Consider the following 20,575-nt stretch of genomic DNA (forward strand, 5'->3'; position numbering starts at 1 on the left):
CTTAAGTATAAAATTACGGGGTTACAGTTATTTTCAGGACGCATTTTAGAAATTAACACGTAACAGACTTATGCGAAAACCAGAAGCACGTGGAATTAAAGGACCAGTGGTAACGTGGGCACCTAATTGGCTCAGGAATGGGAGGCAGAGAGTAGTGCTGAACGGATACCCTTATACATTAGGGTCCCTATACTTGAATTATGTTTTCATTTATTGGAGCATAGGAACAGGAATCGGCCATTCAGCCCCTCGAGCCTCCAGGTTAACACATCCTTCCTGAGGTGGAGTGCCCAGAACTGAATGATGTCCTCCAGATGAGGTCTCACCAGAGCTCTGTGCAGCTGCAACATAGCTTCCACCCCTTTGTATTCCAGCCTTCTTGAAATAAACGGGGAGAGTAAGAGCTCAAGAATGAAAGCGAGAGAGAGCAAGACGAATAGAGAGAGACAGACAGACAGACAGATCACGAGGCATTGGAGAAACCGTCGCTGTGTAGATTTCTCAGGAGCTGCTGTGAATCCCCACTGAGCTTTCGAACCACTTGCTCCACCGCAGCAAAAAATCATAAGCAGCAAATGGGTAATGTGAAATCACATAATCGACAGCCGATTTGTGCCGCAATGGGTCGCACGTTGGACTTCAAATCACCAGCTCCAAAGTTGTGGATTCCAATTTGACTACCGTTGAAGTTGAGGGCTCAATTTTGGTGGTGGGAATTAGAACTTTGCAGCAAAACCACAACAGGATCACGAATGTTCATCAAAGAAGGGAAACAACCCTCTTGTAGCTCCTGAAAATCGCAAGAATTCAAGTATCGTGACTGAGCGGTCTAACCCGCTGGTTTAAAGCTCCAGTTAAATCCCATATTTTGTGGATGGATCAAAATCACGGTTTGTGGCTCCAATTCCGCAGCCTCCTTCCTGTAAACTAATAAAACTAAACATCTCATCTGTTTTTGCAACAGCGTAGGCCGGAGGAACCACATGGCTGAACAAATAACTAGATGCATTTTGTAACACACCAATTGCACATTCTACTCCGTTCGAAATGTTCACAAAGAAAAGGATTGGTTGATCTCGATGAGAGTCAACGAACAACCTCGCCATTTCCCGACCCTGGACTGTCATATAAGGACCGCCCACTGACTGATCGCGCCGCAAGAGCCCGGTCACTTTGATCACCCGTCCCACTCTGCTGGAAGGACTATTAAGGTGAGCGGCCCTCACCTGTGGGAACGTGTCCTGTCCCCGTGATGAAAATAATATCTGCACTTTCACTTTCAGCTTCTTTCACATCCTCTGCTCCATCGCACTACATTCGGGTTTTCTGTGAACAGGTCAAAATAAACATTGGCAGAAATTCTAAGAGCAGTGGGATTCAAACCCACGCCTCCATAGAAATTAAATGTAACACCTTAGACCGCGTGGCCGCGCTACCATAATGTCACAGTAATGTTTAAAGAGCTGTTCAATGCACAAATATATGAATTGAAGCTAATTGACCGCATTTACCCCGTGCTGGGGCTGTTCTCCTTCGAGCAGAGAAGGTTAAGAGGAGATTTGATAGAAGTGTTCAAAATCATGAAGGGTTTAGATAAAGTAAATAAAGAGAAACTGTTCCCATTGACAGAAGGATCGAGAACCAGAGGACACAGATTTAAGGTGATTGGCAAAAGAACCAAAGGCGACATGAGGAAACACTTTTTTTACCCAGTGAGTATTTATAATCTGGAATGCGCTGCCTGAAAGGGTGGTGGAAGCAGATTCAATCGTGACTTTCAAAAAGGAATTGGATAAATACTTGAAGGGAAATAAATGCAGGGCTACCGGGAAGTGGCGGGGGAATGGGACTAACTGGATCGGTCTTACAATGAGCCAGCGCGGGCTCGATGGACCGAATAGCCTCCTATGCTGTAACCATTTTATGATTGTATGATTCTATTGATAATCCTTATGTTCTTTGCATGTATTTCTCTATCTCTCCCTGTCTCTGTCTCTTGTGTTGTCCCCTGATGGACTTCTCAGGCTTCCTTGAACGGCGTTGGCTGATCGATCCTGCAACACCAGCAGAGAAGGTTAAAGAAAGATTGAGACAGGAGGAAAAGTAAAGGGGCAACCCAGCTGCTGCAGCCAATGTCTACACATTAATGTCTCTTCGCTCTCAATTAAGTCACTCTCTTTTCATTCCTCTTATTTCGTTCTTTTTCTTTCTGCCTCCAGCACCTTTATCTGTATCCTGTTTTTATTCCCTCATGTGTCTCTGCTGGATGATCCAAAATTCAGACCCGCCGCTTCTTCCAGCTTTTTCTTCCTTCCACAATAATGGTCCATTTCATTGAGACTTTACTGCGGCCTTGCTACTCTAACATTCACCTTCACATTCTTACGCCTTTATGTTTGCTCGATATCGACCGCTGTTCCTCGGGGGCACATGGCCCGTTCATTTGTGCCTTGAAACATTTCCAGCTGCGTGACTGTTCCAGAGACAAGCACAAAGAAAGCAGGTCTGGCATTCCGAAGGACAGCGCATACTTTTCCGTGGAATTTCCATGGGGTATCTTGTGACACGGGGGATGTTAACTGAAGAACTGGGATTTGTTTTCATGGTCGTTGGAGCTTTTCCCCGAGCAGTTGATGTGCCGGAGAGACGGGCGGCACTACATTGCTACGAATGACGGCTGAAAGGTGCACTTTTGGCAATCTGGGCGGTGCAGTAAAGTCGGAAATGTTCCGCTTGATCTGAATAGGTCTGTGGAAATATCTGATTCAAAAGGAATGAGGAGAAATTAAAAGAGCGGCAATGGTGAAAAGGTGTCGATTACAGGAGATTGGCCGTGAGCGAAAGGTCCTTTGAAAGCTCGGCGAAGAGGGGAATTTTGTTCGGAAACGGCAGACTTTAAGCGCGTGAGGAAAGTGAAGTGCGAGCTGCGTTCTTGGGTCAAAATGGGTGTTTTCAGGCAAACAGCCATTGTGAAATCACGAAAATGAAAACAGAAAATGCTGGAAACGCTGAGCAGGTCAGGCAGCACTTGTGGAGAAAGAACCAGAGGAAACGTTCCAGCTGCATGACCTTTATCATCAGAACTAAAAGGTTTGTCATGTGTTTGAGCAACTTTACTGTCGAAGATGCGAGCTTCCATCTCTGAATTATTTGGGTTCGAATCTTACTGCTGCCAGAATTTGTCGAGTTTTTCATTTTGGCCGCCACACCAAAAACCCTTCTTTAATAAGAAGTGTTTTTCCGCATTGCTGGTTTACACCTGTTTGTAAAATTCAGCAAAGTCTGGATTGCCACCCAACTGTTTCTTAGACGGAGGTGTTGGGACTGTAAGGTGTGATCTCGGTAAATATCAATCAATGTGCACAATGGCGCCCTGGTGAACCGAGTACCTCTTATAGTCAGTATAATATAAAAGATATGTAACATAATTATGAATTTCTTCTTCACATCACACTAAGATTTATTATCAGGGAATGTACATGAGCAGGTCGATTTACGTCACGCTCCGGTCGCTTTGCATCGCCCCCGACACATAGAATAGAATCATAGAAAGGTCACAGCACGAAAAGAGGCCATTCGGCACATCGAGTCCGTGCCGACAATCTGCCAGTGCAATCCAGACAGACCAACTCCCCCACCCTATCCCTGTAGCCCTGTATTTTCTTTCGTTTCAAATACTTATCCAGTTCCTTATTGAAGACCATGATTGAATCTGCCTCCACCACCCCCTCGGGCGGTGTATTCCAGACCCTAAACACTCGCTGTGTAGAAAAGTTTTTTCTCATGTCACCTTTGGTTCTTTTGCCAAACACCTTAAATCTATGTTCTTTGGTTTTTGATAGGAACAGTTTCTCTCTATCTACTCTGTCTCGGTCCTTCATGATTTTGAATACCTCTATTAAATCTCCTCGTAACCGTCTCTGTTCCAAGCAGAACAACCCCAGCTTCTCCAATCTATCCATGAAACTTATGCCCCTCATCCCTGGAATCTTTACAGTAAATCTCTTCTGTGGGGATTCGGTATTAACATCGCCGAATCCCCCACCATCAACATACTGGTGGTCACCATTAACCAGAAACATAAATGGACCAGCCACAGAGGCTGGATATTCTGCGCCAAGTGACTCACCTTCGAATTCCCTAAAGCCGTTCAACCATCTACAAGGCGCAAGTTGAGTGAGTTCGAATAGTCATGTGATGGTCATCGACCTGAAACGTTAATTCTGTTTCTATGTCGAAAGATTCTGCCTGACCTGCTGAGGATACGCACATTTCCAGTTTCTGTTTCAGGTTGGCAACAGAGTCAGTATTTTCATTTTGAATAAAGGGGCTTTCACGCATTTCTCCATGCGACGAGGTGGTTGAGAGGTTAAGGCGATGACCGACTAATCTGTTGTGCTCTGCAAGCGTGGGTTCAAATCCCATCTTCGTCGTTGTTGTGTTTAAGTTTTGTTCCTCTCATTCGTGAAAGAATGTCTGGTTCAAGTCCCATCCTTCTCGAAACGGCAGACGGAGGGTTGTGCATTGTTTGCTGAAATCAGCTACAGTTCCTTCCAGGAAGGTGTTGAGATTGTATGGTCGCGAAGTATCAGATTGAAGATTGGTGTCATTGTAAAAAGAGTGAATCTTATGGTCATCGTAAGAGAAACGTATGTACCATAATTATGATTTATGTCCGTATCATTGCGTGTCTGTGTCTGTTAAAAATGGATGTGCTGTAAGTCCCGGATCATTCTCTGTGCGTTTTACCCGATTTTCTTGATACCTTTTTCCTTCTGAACTGAAATGACGATCCTCTCTCGAGAAAACGGTTCACCACCTGCTTCAGGCAACTGGTCGGAAAAATAACAAAAACTGATGAGACCAAGTTCATTCTGCTCGGATTAAATTCCAATCTCCGCACTCTATCCCCCATTCAGTCCCACCCCCGCATGGACATTATAATCTGCGATATTCATAAGGGAATGGAGAAGCAGAATATCACGGTTATAATTTTCTTCGTTGCTCAACACTGAATAGCTTCAATTGCAATGATTCAGAAGGTAATCATAGAATCATAGAATCTTACAGCACAGAAGGAGGCCATTCGGCCGTCGTGCCAGTGCCGGCTTTTTCGAAGACCTGTCCAAATTAAACTCACACCCCAGATTTTTCCCAATAATCCTGCAAATTCGTCCTCTTCAATTATGTCCAATTGCCTTTTGAATGATCCTATGGAATCGGCTTCCACCACCCTTTCAGGAAGTGCGTTCCTGATCTTAACAAACCCTCTGTGTGAAAATAATTCTCCTCAATTCCCCTCCAGTTCTTTTGCCAATTATTTTAAATCTGTGACCTCTGTTTACCGACCCACTTGCCAGAGGAAACAGTTTCTCCCTAGTTGCTCTTTCAAAACCCCTCACTATTTTGAATATCTCTGTTAGGTCTCCCGTTAATCATCTCTGCTGTAAGGAGAATAATCCCAGCTTCTCCAATCTCTCCATACAACTGAAGTCCCTCATCCCTGGTAACATCCAGGTCAACCTGCTCTGAATCCTCTTCAATGCCTTTTTATCCTAAAGTGTGGTGCATAGATCTGTACAATATACTCCAGCTGAGGCCTAACCACTGATTGTAAGGATTAGTATAATTTCCTTTTTTTTGTATTCAATGCCCCTGTTTACAAAGCCAAGTATCCCATACGCTTTCTTAACCACCATATCAACTTGCCTTGGTTTATGAATATGAACCCCCAGGTCCCTCTGCTCTTGGAACCCCCCATAATTTGTTCAATTTAGATTATACTGCCTCTCCATGTTCTTCTTCCAAAAGTGCATCACTTCACACTGATCGGCGTTAAATCTGTCACGTGACCGCCAATTTCACCAGTCTATCCATCTCATCCTGAAGTCTGCTATTATCTTGCTCACGATTTACGACGTTGCCAAGTTATGTATCATCCGCAACCTTCGAAATTGTACTCCCTATTCCCACATCCCAGTCATTTATATATAACAAGAAAAGCAATAGCCCTAATACCGACCCCTGGGGGATTCCACTGCATATTTCTCCCCAGTCAGAAAAACATCCGTTCACCACTAATCTCTGCCTCCCATCCCTCAGCCAATTACTTGCCCACGTGACCACCGGCCCTTTAATCCCACGTGCTTCTAGTTTTCGAATAAGTCTGTTATGTGTTAATTTCTAAAATGTGTCCTGAAAATAACTGTAACCCCGTAATTTTATTGTTAAACAATGAGAATACAGATATTAAGACCGAACGATAGATCGGGTTCATTCCCATTACCCGAAGGTGTCGGGACCCGAGGAGGTGAAAACCCATCTGGGTTTATATTTCCCGAAAACGGAGACTGAAAATAGCAAAACTCATCCCATCGAAATCCAACAATTGGACGAAGAACCGACAGCCTTTTCCCATCCCGGGTTTCCAGACCTGGCCGTTGAAGGAAGCCTGATAAGTCCATTAGGGAGCAACACCGAAAGTGAAGAAACGCAGACAGAGATAGAGAGATACATGCAAAGAAAAATAGTCTAAATTTCCAATTCTGTGATTGAGCAGAATTTAAGCTGCAGCTTAAAGGAAATTCGTCTCATGTCGTGAGATGCACATAGGGCTGGATTATAACTTTATTTCTGAGAGAAGTAAACATTGCTTGGAAACTACAGCTCTTATTTATTTGACCATTTCACAGTGGCGGTGTGAAGTGATTTCGAATCTCAGTCAATTTCAAGACCATGCTTGACCCACTCGTTTGGTCACCCACGGATTGCACGCGGCTGCAGAGCAGACTGCGCAGGCTCATCACAGGAACTCTACCAGACTGCATGTTCCAGACTTTTATCCAACGCTACACGTGGAAACTGCAGCCATGCGTGCATTGGTGGTTCAGTGTAGAACCCTCGCCTGCCGGTGGGAAACCAGGGGTTTGGTTGCAGTCCAATGCAGCTTCCTTTACCTTTTGTATCTGTACCCATGAAATCGCCTGAATTGGGATAAATTCATGTGCCGGCTTCAATCTGTACAACTTCTTGAAAGATTATCTTCATTTCATCCACGTGTCTTTCGTGGACAAACCCTCTGCATTCTGTCCTCTGGTGCTCAAACATGCTCTGCTGGAGATAAGTCAAACCTGCCTTCTGCACCGCTGAAAGGAAATGAGAAGCCAATTGGTGATCTTTGACTAAAAATGGGGACACAACTGGGCTCATCCGGAATTTGAACCAATGAAACTCCCTGAGAGAAAATCAGACCCAAAGATCAACTCGCAACAGAGCCGTGCAGTCACTGTAAAATTTCGCTGCGACGCAGCCGATCCGCCATCCTTTCAGAACTCTCTGTACATACAATTCCGCTTTCTTGTACGATATACGATGTGGAACAATGGCAGGTTCTGCACTAATTATATCATTTCAACAATATCAAATTTGTTTTGAATGTATGACTTGTATTATCAAGTAACACTTTACAGAATGAATTACTCTGAAACTACATTGTCGTCTGTCTCGGCATCGTCATAGTTTACACTCCACCATAAGTACACTATACTCAAATTGCTGCTTTCATTCACTATGAGAGCGAAGATCCATGAATATGGATACATTAGCTACGAATTTATCAGCTGGGTTGCACCTTTACTTTTCCTACTGTCTCCGTCTTTTTTTTCTTTCACATTCTCTGATATTATTGCCGGTTAGATCAGCTCTTGCCGTTCAACGAAGCCTGAGAAGTCCATCGGGGACAACACAGAGAGACAAAAGACAGAGACAGGGAGAGATAGAGAGATGCAGGCAAAGAAAATGAAGAGTGGAAATGTCAGGTTTTGCAAACGAGCAGAATTTAAGTTCCTGATTGGGAGAGATTCCTGGTCTGGTCTTGAAATCTTGCAAGAGAAGATCTGACACTAATTAAAAGCACCGGCCACGCTGTCGAATCTCTCATTCTGGGAGAGAGATAAATGCGGTCAATTAACTCCAATTAATCTATTTCAGCACTGAAGTGATCTTTGAACAGTAGCTCTGCGAGCAGAATTCAAACCTGCGCAGGAAAACCTCAATTGAATTTTGAGTCCAACGCTTTAAACACTCGGCCACCGCAGCTGTAAACGGCATGTTCATTCAGATCGGATTCCAAATGGACACTTGCCGCTATTAAGAACGCGCGCATTGGTTGTGCAGGGGTCGAATTCTCAATTCTTATGCGGGAGAATTTGGTTCGATTTCCGGCCAATGCAGAATCATTCTCACCAATGAGGAGCTGAGGAATATAAGTATGCCATTTCGCCCCTCGAGCCTGTTCCGCAATTCAAACAGATCATGGCTGATATGTGACCGAACTCCAGATAATCGCTTTCGCCCCGTATCGCTTAATAACTTCAGTTAACAAAAATCGATTAATCTCAGGTATGAAATTAACAATTCAGTTCGCATCAACTGCTGTTTGCGGAAGAGAGTTCAAAACTTCTCCCTCCCTTTGCTTGCAGAGGTGTTTCCCAACTTCACTCCTGAAAGTCCTGACCCGAATGTTTCGGCGATGTCCCCAAGTCCTCGACATCCCAACCGGCGGAAATAGTTTTTCTCTATGTACTCCATCAGTTCCCCTTAATATTTTGAAAAGTTCGATCAAATCAGCTCTTAATCTACTAAATTCGAGGTAAACCCGAGTTCATGTAATCTCTCCGCGTAATTTAACCCTTGGGGTCCAGGTAACATTCCAGTAAACCGAAGCTGCACTCGCTCCACAGCCAATATATCCTTCCTAAGGTGCGTTGCCCAGAACTGAATACATTACTTCAGGTGTGGTCGAAGCAGGGCTTTGTATAGCTGTATCATAATGCCTATCCCCTTGTATTCTCGTCCTCGAGATATAAAGACCAACATTCCATTAACATTTTTGATTATTTTTTGTACCTGTCAATGACATTTTAATGATGTATGTAGATGGACACATCAGTCTTTTTGGACCTCCACTGTTTCGAGCTTTTCACCATTTACAAAGTATTCTGATCTATCCTTTTTGGTCCAAAGTGGATGACCTCACACTTGACTAAATTGATATCGATTTGCCACAATTTTACCCATTCATTTATTGTATTAATGCCTCTCTGTAATTTTATGTTTCCATCTGCAAGGCTGACAATGCTGCCCATCTTGGTGTCATCGGCAAACTTGGATATGTGGCTTTCTATCCCGTCATCTAATATCCGCCTGAATTGGAAAACAATCCAAATTTAGCTTCAAACTCCTCATCCTCTTGAGACATTTTATTTCCTTCACGTGTGTTGCGCCGACGATACTCCGGCATTGAGTCCACTGGAGCTCAAACATCCTCTGGATTTCATTCAGTTCCACCAACAGCAATACTGAAAACATGTCAGAAGCCAATTGGTGACTTTTCACTAAAAGGAGGGCTCGTCCGGGATTTGAACCCGGGACCTCTCGCATATTACGCAATGAACCGCCCTAAGCGAGAATCATACCCCTAGACCAACGAGCCGCTGTTACTTCAACTTTGCAGCCAGTGTAAAAGTTCGTTGCCTCCCACAGCCGATCGGCCATCCTTTCAGACCACGCCTGTGCATCCAATCTCGTTTTCTGCTCCGGTGTCCAGCAATATCAAGTTGCACACCAAATATTTCCAATCACCAATATTAGTCTCCCTTTACCAAATTGGTTTCGAGTGTACGACTTGAGTTATCAAGTAAGACGTTTCAGAATTATTTGCTCTTAAACTACATTGCTTGGGAGGATACTGAGAGGTGTGTCGATTTGCGGCACGCTCTGTTCCCTTTGCATCGCCTCATGCTCATTGAGTTGAATCAAAGAAAGGTTGCAGCACGGAAAGAGGCCATTCGGCCCATCGAGTCCGTGCTAGCGCTCTGCAAGAGCAATCCAGCTAGAAACACTCCCCCGCCTTTCCCCGAAGCCCTGCATTTTTTTCCTTTCAAGTACTTATCCAGTTCCCATTTGATGGCCATGATTGAATCTGCCTCCATCACACCCTCGGGCAGCGCATTCCAGATCCGAGCCTCTCCCTGTGTGAAGAAATTTTTCCTCATGTCACCTTTGGTTATTTTGCCAATCACCTGAAACCGATGTCCTCTGGTTCTTGACCCTTCCGCCAATGGGAACAGTTTCTCTCCATCTTCCATGCCTGGATCCTTCATGATTTTGAATACCTCGATCAAATCTCGACAAAACCGTCTCTGTTCCAATCTGAACAACCCCAGATTCTCCAGTCTATCCACGGATCCCTGCAATTATGCTGGTAATTTTTTTCTGCACCCCCTCCAAGGCCTTCACATCTTTCCTGAAGTGCGGTGTCCCGAACCGGACACAATACTTCAGATATGTTCGAACCAGTGTGTTATAATGCTTCAACCTGACTTCTACACTTTTGCACTCTATGCATCTATTTGTAAAGCCCAGGATCCCGAATGCTTTTTAACCGCTTTCTCAACCTGCCCTGCCACATTCAACTATTTGTACACATGAACCTCTCATTGTTCCTGGATCGCTTTCACATTTGTGCCCTGTGGTTTATATTGCCTCTCCTCGTTCTTCCAACCGAAATGTGTCACTTCGCATTTTTCTGCGTTAAATTTCATCTGCCACGTCTCTGCCCATGCCACCAGCCTGTCTATGTCCTTTGACGTCTATCACTGTCCTTAACACTGTTTACTACCCTTCCAAGGTTTGTTTCATCTGCACATTTTGAAATTGTGCCCTGTGCACTCTGGTCCAACTCATTAATATATATCAAGAAAAGCAGTGGTCCGAGCACTGATCCCTGGGGAACACCACTGTACAACTCTCGCCAGTTCGAAAAACAACCGTTCACCAGTAATCTCTGTTTCCTGCTCTTAGTCAATTCTGCATTCATGTTGTTACTGCCCCCTTTATTCCATGTGCCGCAATTTTGATGATAAGCCTACCATGCGGCCCTTTATCAAACACCTTTTGAAAGTCCATATACACCACATCAACTGAATTGCCCTCATCTATCCGCTTTGTTACCTCATCAAAAAACTCTTACAGGTTAGTGAACCACGATTTGCCTTTAACAAATCCGTGCTGGCTTTCCCTAATCAGTCCACCCTCGTCCAAGTGACTGTTAATTCTGTCCCGGATTATCGTTTCTAAAAGTTTCCCCACCACTGAGGTGAAACTGTCTGGCCTATAATTGCTGGGTTTATCCGTACACAGTTTTTTGAACAAGGGTGTAACCTCTGCAATTCTCCAGTCCTCTGGCACCACCCACATATCTAAGTATGTTGGTAGATTATGGCCAGTACCTCCGCAATTTCCACCCTTACTTCCCTCAGCAAACCAGCATGCATCCCATCCGGATCTGGTGGTTTATCTACTTTAAGTCCAGCCAGCCGTTCAAGTGCCTCTTCTTTTTCAATTTTTAGACCATCCAGTATCTCAACTATAACTTCCTTTGCTGAGACTCTGGCAGCATCTTCTTCCTTGGTAAAGACAGATGCAAAGTACTCATTTGGTACCTTGGCCATCCCCTCTGCCTCCATGAGTAGATCTCCTTTATCGTGCCTAATCGGCCTCACCCCTCCCCTTACTACCCGTTTACTGTTTACATGCCTGTAGAAGACTTTTGGATTCCCTTTTATGCTGGCCGCCAGTCTATAGTCATATTTCTCTTTGCCTCTCATTTCCATTTTGACTTCACCTCTGAATTCCCTAAATTCGGCCTGGTGAATGAGCGCATAAAAAAGTTAGCATTTCTTTCAGCCGGAAACAGAATGTTACCTGTTGATTAATGGCGATTTGAACAAGTATTCGTCTTTTTTACAGTGTTTAATGAGTTTTGTGAAATTAATACAGTGAACTAATGCAGTAAAGTTGAATTCCTGATCGGGAACCGCCTCAGACAGCGCATTACTGCCCATCCCTGGGAAACAAGATACTACCGAAACGTTGACAACACATCGCAGGTCCCGCTACAAAGACACAGCTTGCCAGCTGTTCCGAAATTTGGAGCCTGGACAGGGAGTGAAACGCTGGACCTTCAGCTCACTACTCACTTTAAAAGTCTGATACTCGACCGACTGAGCTACCCAGGCTCGATACTAGATAAGCTCCCATCGTACATATTCATGGGAGGTCTCTGAATTATCCCTGCAGCCGTCGAGCAAGGGTGAGGTCAGTTTGATAAAATTCTCAGTGACGTGTTGAGGAGAATCCTTGTTTCTGTTGAACATGATGTAAGAAACATGGACAGTGAACTCGTGAGTTTACAATTCTTCTTGTTTGTGCCAAATGTCTTGTCATTCGTTAGCACCAATTAAAATAACACTTTTCCCAGCGCCTCAAAAGCTGAACTTGTCCCACACGGGAGTTGGAAAAGGCCTCTCGACTTTTCAATGTATTAACATCTTTGAGCTGAATAATTTCTCCCGTTACACAGTGACACCAGGCAGAATATTTCACTTCCAAATTTACCCCACACGAAACTTCCAACCGATGAATATCGGCTTAACGAAAAGAAGAATTGTTTGTTTGGTTCTTTAGATTTAATGATCTCGTACCGGCCCCTTTGCCATATGAGCTGCCGCGAAAAGCCCCCTCTCTCCCTTTGAACAAGTAAACTGGCACCTGCTATTGCAAGACGGTAGGCCAGAGGAACTCAAGAGCCCACATGGGGACACGAAGAAGTAGATGCGTTATGGAACATACCAGTTGTACCTTGAACTCCAGTCAAAATGTTCGGAGTAAAAGTTTTGATTGTTTTAGAAGACGCTCGAACTCACAACCTGGTCATTTCAGGAGCCCATACTGCTATAAATAAGTAACACATGCTTAACAATTGTACAATACGAGAGCAGCGAACAATCGACAGCATCAGCGCTCCTGCCAAACAGCTTCATTTTCCATCTCTCAATTATCACTTGGAGATGTTTCTCAAACAGAAGCTTCCAATCAAGATGCACTTCGTTAAATAACAATTCCTAAATCAAGAGAGTTTTGGTCGATCATGACTAAATTTCCTTACCTGTTGCTTTTAATCACATGGGATGGTGACCATCAGGTCCTTGAGATTTGTGTATCTTTAGCCTAATTATTTTCTCCATCGCCATCATTTTACTTATACTGAATCCCCTTGATTTATTAACAGTTTTCCTCGTGTCTCTGGTATGTTAGCCTCATCCATTTCTGTGACGACCGATGCAAATTAAAAATTTAGCAACTCTGCCATTTCCTGATTTTCAATTACAATATCACCTCCATCTGTCTTTAAGCGGCGCACATTACACTAAACCTCCCTTCTTTCTCTTAATATACTTGTAAAAACCTTGAGAGTTGTCCTCATTTTCCCGCACAAGTTTTTCTCCTTTTCCCTTTTTGCTCCTCTAACGATTTTTTAGTTTCAGCACCACAATAAACAACACTTCGCTGTAAAGTTCGGCTCAATAGTTCTCCAATGTCAGAGCGAGAATTGTCTGAAGCCCTAATTTATTTAATGTAACAAATACAATCACACATAATCATCCGTGTATCAACGCACTGATGGATACACAAAGATAAACACAGCGAGAAATCCAGTCAGTGTCGGAATGCACCGGGAAACGGACAAGCGAAATGGACAGAGATAAAACGGCCTGAACTCCCAATGGTGAAGTGTCGCTGATAGATATTAATGAGAGGAGGTGGAGACAAAGGGGCATCAATTGGCGCTGCAGCTTAGTTGGTTAAAGCGTCTGTTCAGTCAACAGAAAATCCTGGGTTCAACTCCCAGCCGTGCCTTGTGTAGCTTGTTATTTTACCTAATTTGTGGAATTGAGCGACAAAATAACACTGTGGTATTTGTTCAGGAGGAAACGGATACCAGAATGACTGTTCAAAAACGCCCTTTCATTGTACAGACAGACCTCTCATGGAATGTGTCTGTCACACGTTAATTTAAAGACACGTTCTTGTTTCTGGGCTCGTTGGGGTCGTGGTATAATTCACGATTTGAGGTTCAAACCCGGAAGTAGTCCTAATTTGGTCCTGGACTTGTGATCTTGACCTGCGTTGGAAACTTTTGCAAAGAGGGAAAGGAAGTCCCCAAATCACTCCACCTGAATCGCCAGGCCCGGATGAAATATATCACAGGCTGTTAACAGAAGCAAGGAAGGAAATAGCGGAGGCTCTGACCATCATTTTCCAATCCTCCCTGGCTACAGGTGTGATGCCGGAGGATTGGAGGACTGCTGAAGTTGTACCGTTGTTTAAAAAGGGAGAAAGGGATCGATCGAATTATTGCGGGCCAGTCAGCCTGAACTCGATATTGAGCACAATTCTGGGGGAAAGTATTAATCTTCTTATAGAAAGGCACGGATTAATGAAGGTCAGTCAGCATGGATTTGTTCAGGGATGGTCGTTTGAATTGAATTTTTTGAGGAGGTATCAAGGAAGGTCGATGAGGGTAGTGCGTTTTTTGTTGTCGACACAGATTTTCGCGAGGCTTTTGACAAAGTCCTATATGGCAGATTGGTCAAAAATATAAAAGCCCATTGGACCCAAGGGAAATTGGCAAGTTGATCCAATATTGACTGAGTGGCAGGAAGCAAAGGGTAATGGTCGTCGGGTGATTTTGTGACTGCAAGGCTGTCTCGAGTGGGGTTCCGCAGGGCTCCGTACTAGGTCGCTGCTTTTCGTAGCACAGTTCATTGATTTGGATATAAATATACGGGGTATTATTAACAAATTTGCAGAAGATACAAAAATTGGTCGTGTGGTTGATGGGGAGGAGGGAAGCTGTGGACTGCAGTAAGAGATCAGTGGACTGGACAGGTGGATAGAATAGTGGCAAATGTAATTCAATCTGGAGAATGAGGTAATGCATTTAGGGAGGGCAAACAAGGCAAGGGAATACACTATAAATATTGAAACTAATTTGCATTTACACGCCCATTTTGCGTGATGTCTTCCTGTATTTTTCGCATTTTTCCTTTGTGTTAACTACAGCTCCCAATTATATGCTGTCTGTCAATTTTGAAATTCCATTTCCGATTCCTGTGACCAAATCATTAATGTAAATTGTGAACAACAGTGGTCCCATTACCGATAAATTGTGAACAACAGTTGTCCCAACACAGATAAATTGTCAACAACAATCGTCCCGGCACAGATAAATTAGAGTCATAGAGTCATAGAAGTTTACAACATGGAAAAAGGCCCTTCGGCCCAACATGTCCATGTCGCCCAGTTTATACCACTAAGCTAGTCCCCGTTGCCTGCATTTGGCCCATATCCCTCTATACCCATCTTACCCATGTAACTGTCCAAATGCTTTTGAAAAGACAAAATTGTACCCGCCTCGAGCAGCTCGTTCCAGACACTCACCACCCTTTGATTGAAAAAATTGCCCCTCTGGACCCTTTTGTGTCTCTCCCCTCTCACCTTCAATCAATGCCCCCTCGTTTGGGACTCCCCTACCTTCGGGAAATAATAGATGACATAAGGCACTGCGGGGAGTTGAATCCAGGACCTCCTATTTACGAGACAGATGCTTTAACCAACTTAGCCACAGCGCCCGTTGCTAAATTGTCAACAACAATCGTCCCAGCACCGATAAATTGTGAACAACAGTGGTACCAGCACCGATAAATTGTGAACAACAATGGTCCCAGCACCGATAAATTGTGAACAACAGTGGTGCCAGCACAGATAAATTGTGAACAACAGTGGTCCCAGCACCGATAAATTTTGAACAACAGTGGTCCCAGCACAGATAAATTGTGAACAACAGTGGTCCCAGCACCGATAAATTGTGAACAACCGTGGTGCCAGCACAGATAAATTGTGAACAACAGTGGTCCCAGCACCGATAAATTGTGAACAACAGTGGTCCCAGCATCGATAAATTGTGATCAACACTGGTCCCAGCACCGATAAATTGCGAACAACAGTGGTCCCAGGACTTCAGACCTTGAACTTCATTTGAAACTTTTGCATAAAAGGAAATGAAGTCCCCAAATCGCCCCACGTGGCTCTCAAACGCATTGGGAAGAAGTTCAATGCAAACAATCAGGAGTTTAAAAGCAACTCAACGACCTGCACTTTCTTTGAATAAGTTTTGTTAGCGATTATATTCGACCGTGAAATCGCTCTCGGCTTTCATCTAGCTGAAGCAGAGTGTGGCCGCTTTGTATCTGCGAGCATGTCGGTGACGTGGTTAGCTTTGACACTGATCGCTTCCAATTTGTAAAATTTCACCAAGCGTCAGCCAAAAGAAACCGAGAATCGAATTGTCCGTGGAAGTGATGAATTGAAGGGATTGGTGCTCCAAGCAGATCTGGAAAATGCACAGTGCGGTCGATCAGGAGTTCTAAATCCACCCTCCAGCCACTCACCAATCATATTAACTGAGTTTTACTCTGGTCCATTGTCACAGCGCTGAAATCCAGTATTTCTCCGGCATGTTTTTCTTCATAGTTGCTACTTTAAGAGTGAAGACCGGCTTGTTGGATTTTCACTCCTACAAGCTTCAACCATTCATTTTGGACTGACTGTAGACAGTTGTTATATTGGTCGCTGCAAACTCAAAGTTTAGCCCAATTAATTATTGGTTTATCAGGTGACCTCTTCGCCTGTCTCGTAGGTGCTATCGGTTACCACGAAAGTTTGATGTTTAGGTTCGAGCTCTTATTTGATTTTTCCTCAGGATTCTTCGCCTCAAAGTTCCAGGGTTTCAATGTATGTTTTGGAAGCAAGAACATCACAATTCTCCTTGGCAGACAAGCCCCCGAAAGGCCAGAAGGGAGGCCACACCAGCTGCAGGAGAGCTGGTTCGCTGTGACATGGAGATTTCTGTAGTGAGCAAGACCAGACTGTTTCTATGTTCAGAGAATAAATGTCACACCCTTTATGTTGGAAAAGCAAAGCGGTGGGGATTTTTGTCATAGCCCGAGGCCTTTCGTCTTGTATCAGATGTTGCTCGTTGTGTTGCTTTCACCTTGATCGTGGAACCGGTTAAGAACATAAGAACATAAGAAATTGGAGCAGGAGTAGGCCAATCGGCCCCTCGAGCCTGCTCCGCCATTCAATAAGATCATGGCTGATCTGATCCCAACCACAAATCTAAAGAACACAAGAAGTCGGAGCAGGACCCGGCCACATAGCCCCTGGGCCCTCTCCGCCACCCACAGGGCATTGACCGATCCGAACTCAGCTTCATGTCCAATTTCCTGCCCGCTCCCCAATAAGGTTCGGGCGTTCCTGTGATTAACGACGACAATTGCCTATTCATTTTAAATTTAACAACAGCTGCACTGAGCTTTTAATCATACCCTTAAGATACAATCTGTAAAATGATGAAATTTGATCACCTGCAAAGCATAAAAATCTGATTAAAGTTTTGACTGTCTCTCGGTCACCACGTCAACATCTTCTTCAGTCTGAAATAGAAAGTTGTCGTTTGATTAATGGTGAATAAAACAGTCATTCATCTACCAATAGGGTTTAATTAGTTTCATGTAATTAATTTAATAATTTCATAACTCTTGCTTAAGTTAATTCCCTGACTTGGAATCGAACTCATGCGGCGGTGGGAACATTGAATTCTAACCATTCGTCCATCGGGGAGCTCCCATGATTGCGCACGGAACACAGCGGGACTGGTAAGATTTACTTTTCTTTCACTCTTTCGTGATTCATTCAGCTCTGTGTTCATTCTCAGGCCTCTTATCTCTCCCTTCTTTTCAGCTTCTGACTGCGGATATTCTTGTGGTTAAATATGAATAATATAGAATATCTCACAGCCCCAGTATGTGTGCTCCTTCTCTGTACAGTTCTGTACAAAATCAAACTGTACGCTTGTACCGACGGTGTCTCTCCTTCACCCCCGACAGAAGCAGGAGGAGATGCCACTTTAAACTGCCAGTTGCTTCAAATGATTCATGATGGACCTGCGTGGCCTTGCAGTTTTGCCAGGAGCTGCATTCGTATCGTGAATTTTGGAAATGGAAACATGTCCATCAGCAGCTTGTGGTAATATTTTACCTCACTTTACATTTCATGTACATGCCTAGTTGCACTTGGTGCTGTCATTGCCTGAACATCACCTTCTGTCGCAATAGTAGTTTGAACAGAAGATGCAATTTTGTGGGAACAGCTTGCCTGGCACGAAAATGACCTGAATTACAAAGAGGCAAGTAGGAAAGGCCGCGTTGGTCTGCTTGTTCGCACCAAAGAATTTTCAGCGTGTCCTTGTAGTCTAGTGTTTAGATTCGGTCATCACCATGGCAACGGTTCGATTGGTGTCTGTCTCGACATCCGCATTTAAACACTCTACCATAAGTGTACTGTACTCAAATTGCTGATTTTTTCACTGTGAGGTCGAAGAGACATAAATGTGTGGAAAATCGCTACGAATTCATCAGCTGGGTTGCACCTTTGCTTCTACCCCCGTCTCAGTCTTTCCATCTTTACCCTTCTCTTCTGGTGTTGCAGGTTCGATCATCCTTGGCCGTTCAAGAAAACCTGAGAAGTCCATCAGGGGAAAACTCAGAGAGTCAAGAGACAGAGGCAGAGACAGGGAGAGATTAAAGTTTCGAAATAAATAGTATAATTATCAAGCTCTGCGAACGAACAGAATTTAAGATGGAGCTTGGGAGTGAATCTTTCACGTGCCGTGCAACTTTGCAAGTGACCATTGGCTCCGAATTAAAAACGTTTGCCGCGCTGGAGCATCTCTCTGAGGGAGCAAACACGGTCTGTTAACTCCAGTTCATATTTATTTGAACATTAAACAAATCTTTAAGAAATAGCGCTACGAGCAGGATTCGAACCTGCGCAGGAGAACCCCATTGGATTTCGAGTCCAACGCCTTAACCACTCGGCCATCGCAGCTGCGATAAAACAGACCAGCTACTGCTACCAAAAGATTGCAACCAGTGCAGAATTCGGTGCCACCCTTCGCCGATCGGCCATCAGACGATCCATCCAATCACTTTTTCTATTCCGATGTGCAGCAATGTAAAGTTGTACACTAACTATTTCATATCAACAATATTAGCCTCTCTTTACCACATTCGTTTTCAATGTGCGACTTGTAATGCCAAGTGAGACTTTTCAGAATTAATTGCTCTAAAGTTACATTGTTCTCTCCCTCGGCATCCGCAGATTATCCACTCCATCACAAGTATAACAGTGACTGCACTTCAAAAATACTTCATTGGTTGTAAAGCACTTTGGGACGTCTTGAGGTCGTGAAACGCGCTTTATAAATACAAGACTTTCTTTCTTTTTATAGTGGAATAAAATTACTGATGTTTTCACTGTGAGGACGAAGAGACATTAATGTGTAGACATTAGCTGCGAATTCATCATCTGGGTTAGATTTTTACTTTTCCGACCGTCTCAGTCATTCTATCTTCACCCTTCTCTGCTGGTGGCGCAGGTTCGATTAGCTATGGCCGTTCAAGGCTGCCTGAGAAGTCCATCAGGGGGAAAGACAGAGAGAGATGGAGAGATAAAAGTATAGAAAAAACCTAACATCAAGTTAGCAGAATTTAAGATGGAGATTGGGAATCATAGAAGCGTCACTGCACAGATGGAGGCCATTCGGCCCATCGAGCCTGTGCCGGCTCTCTTTAAGTGCAATCCAGATCGTCCCATTCCCCCGTTCTTTCCACGTATACCTGCAAATATTTTCCCTTCAAATACTTATCCAATTCCTTTTAGAAACCACGATTAATTCTGCTTCCACCACCCTTTCAGGCGATGCATTCCACATTATATCTACTCGCTAGTTTAAGAAGTTTTTCCTCATATCGCCTTTGGTTCTTTTGTCAACCACCGTAAATCTGCGTCCTCTGGTTCTCGACCCTTCCGCCAACGGGAGCAGTTTCTCTTTATTAACTTTATCTGAACACGTCATGATTTTGAACACTTCGATTAAATCTCCTCTCAACCTTCTCTGCTCTAAGGGAACAACTCATGCTTCTCCAGTCTACCCACGTAACTGAAGACCTCATCCCTGGAACCATTCCAGTAAATGTTTCTGCACCCTCTCTGACGCCTTCACATCCTTTATAAAGTGCGGTGCCCAGTTTTGGACAGTTGTGGAACATTGTGAAGTTCCCTTCACATATCTTGATATTTTGCAAGAGACCACTGGGCTCCCAGTTAAAAGGATCTGCCGCGGTGGAGTATCTCTCTGAGGGAAGGAATTGCAGCCCGTTATCTCCAGATCATATTTATTTGAGCATTGAACAAAACTTTACACAATAGCGCCGATAGCACGATTCCAACTTCTGCCGGAATACCCCATTGGGTTTCAGATCGAACATCTTAACCACTCGACTGCCGCAGCTGCGAGCGCCTTTGATGCACGGCTGTAAATCAGAATGCACAGGGTACTCACAGGAGATTTGTGAGACTATATGTTCTTTCAGACAGGTTTCCAACTGGACACATGCAGCCGCGACCGTCCCGACGTTGCTGTTTCACTGGTAGAATTCTCACCTGCCACCCGAGGAGACGGGGATTGATTCCCGGCCGATTTAGGAGCATTTTCATTCTGCACCGATGAGATCGCCTGAAAAAGGATACATTCGCACCACGTTGAGAC

At 44.1% G+C, this 20,575-nt stretch overlaps 3 non-coding genes across 3 annotated transcripts; all 3 read right to left on the reverse strand.

The window, feature by feature from the left end:
- Nucleotides 1-9,404: 9,404 nt before the first annotated feature.
- On the reverse strand, nucleotides 9,405-9,493 carry trnap-agg (transfer RNA proline (anticodon AGG)). Its single transcript is given in 2 exon segments — nucleotides 9,405-9,440; nucleotides 9,458-9,493. It is a non-coding gene; the product is annotated as a tRNA-Pro (tRNA).
- Nucleotides 9,494-15,462: 5,969 nt separating this feature from the next.
- Nucleotides 15,463-15,536, reverse strand: trnat-cgu (transfer RNA threonine (anticodon CGU)). The gene has a single exon. It is a non-coding gene; the product is annotated as a tRNA-Thr (tRNA).
- Nucleotides 15,537-18,770: 3,234 nt separating this feature from the next.
- On the reverse strand, nucleotides 18,771-18,852 carry trnas-cga (transfer RNA serine (anticodon CGA)). Its single transcript has one exon. It is a non-coding gene; the product is annotated as a tRNA-Ser (tRNA).
- Between the last annotated feature and the right edge of the window lie 1,723 nt (nucleotides 18,853-20,575).

This window comes from Heptranchias perlo, chromosome 20 (assembly GCF_035084215.1).
Source record: "Heptranchias perlo isolate sHepPer1 chromosome 20, sHepPer1.hap1, whole genome shotgun sequence".
NCBI lineage: Eukaryota > Metazoa > Chordata > Chondrichthyes > Hexanchiformes > Hexanchidae > Heptranchias > Heptranchias perlo.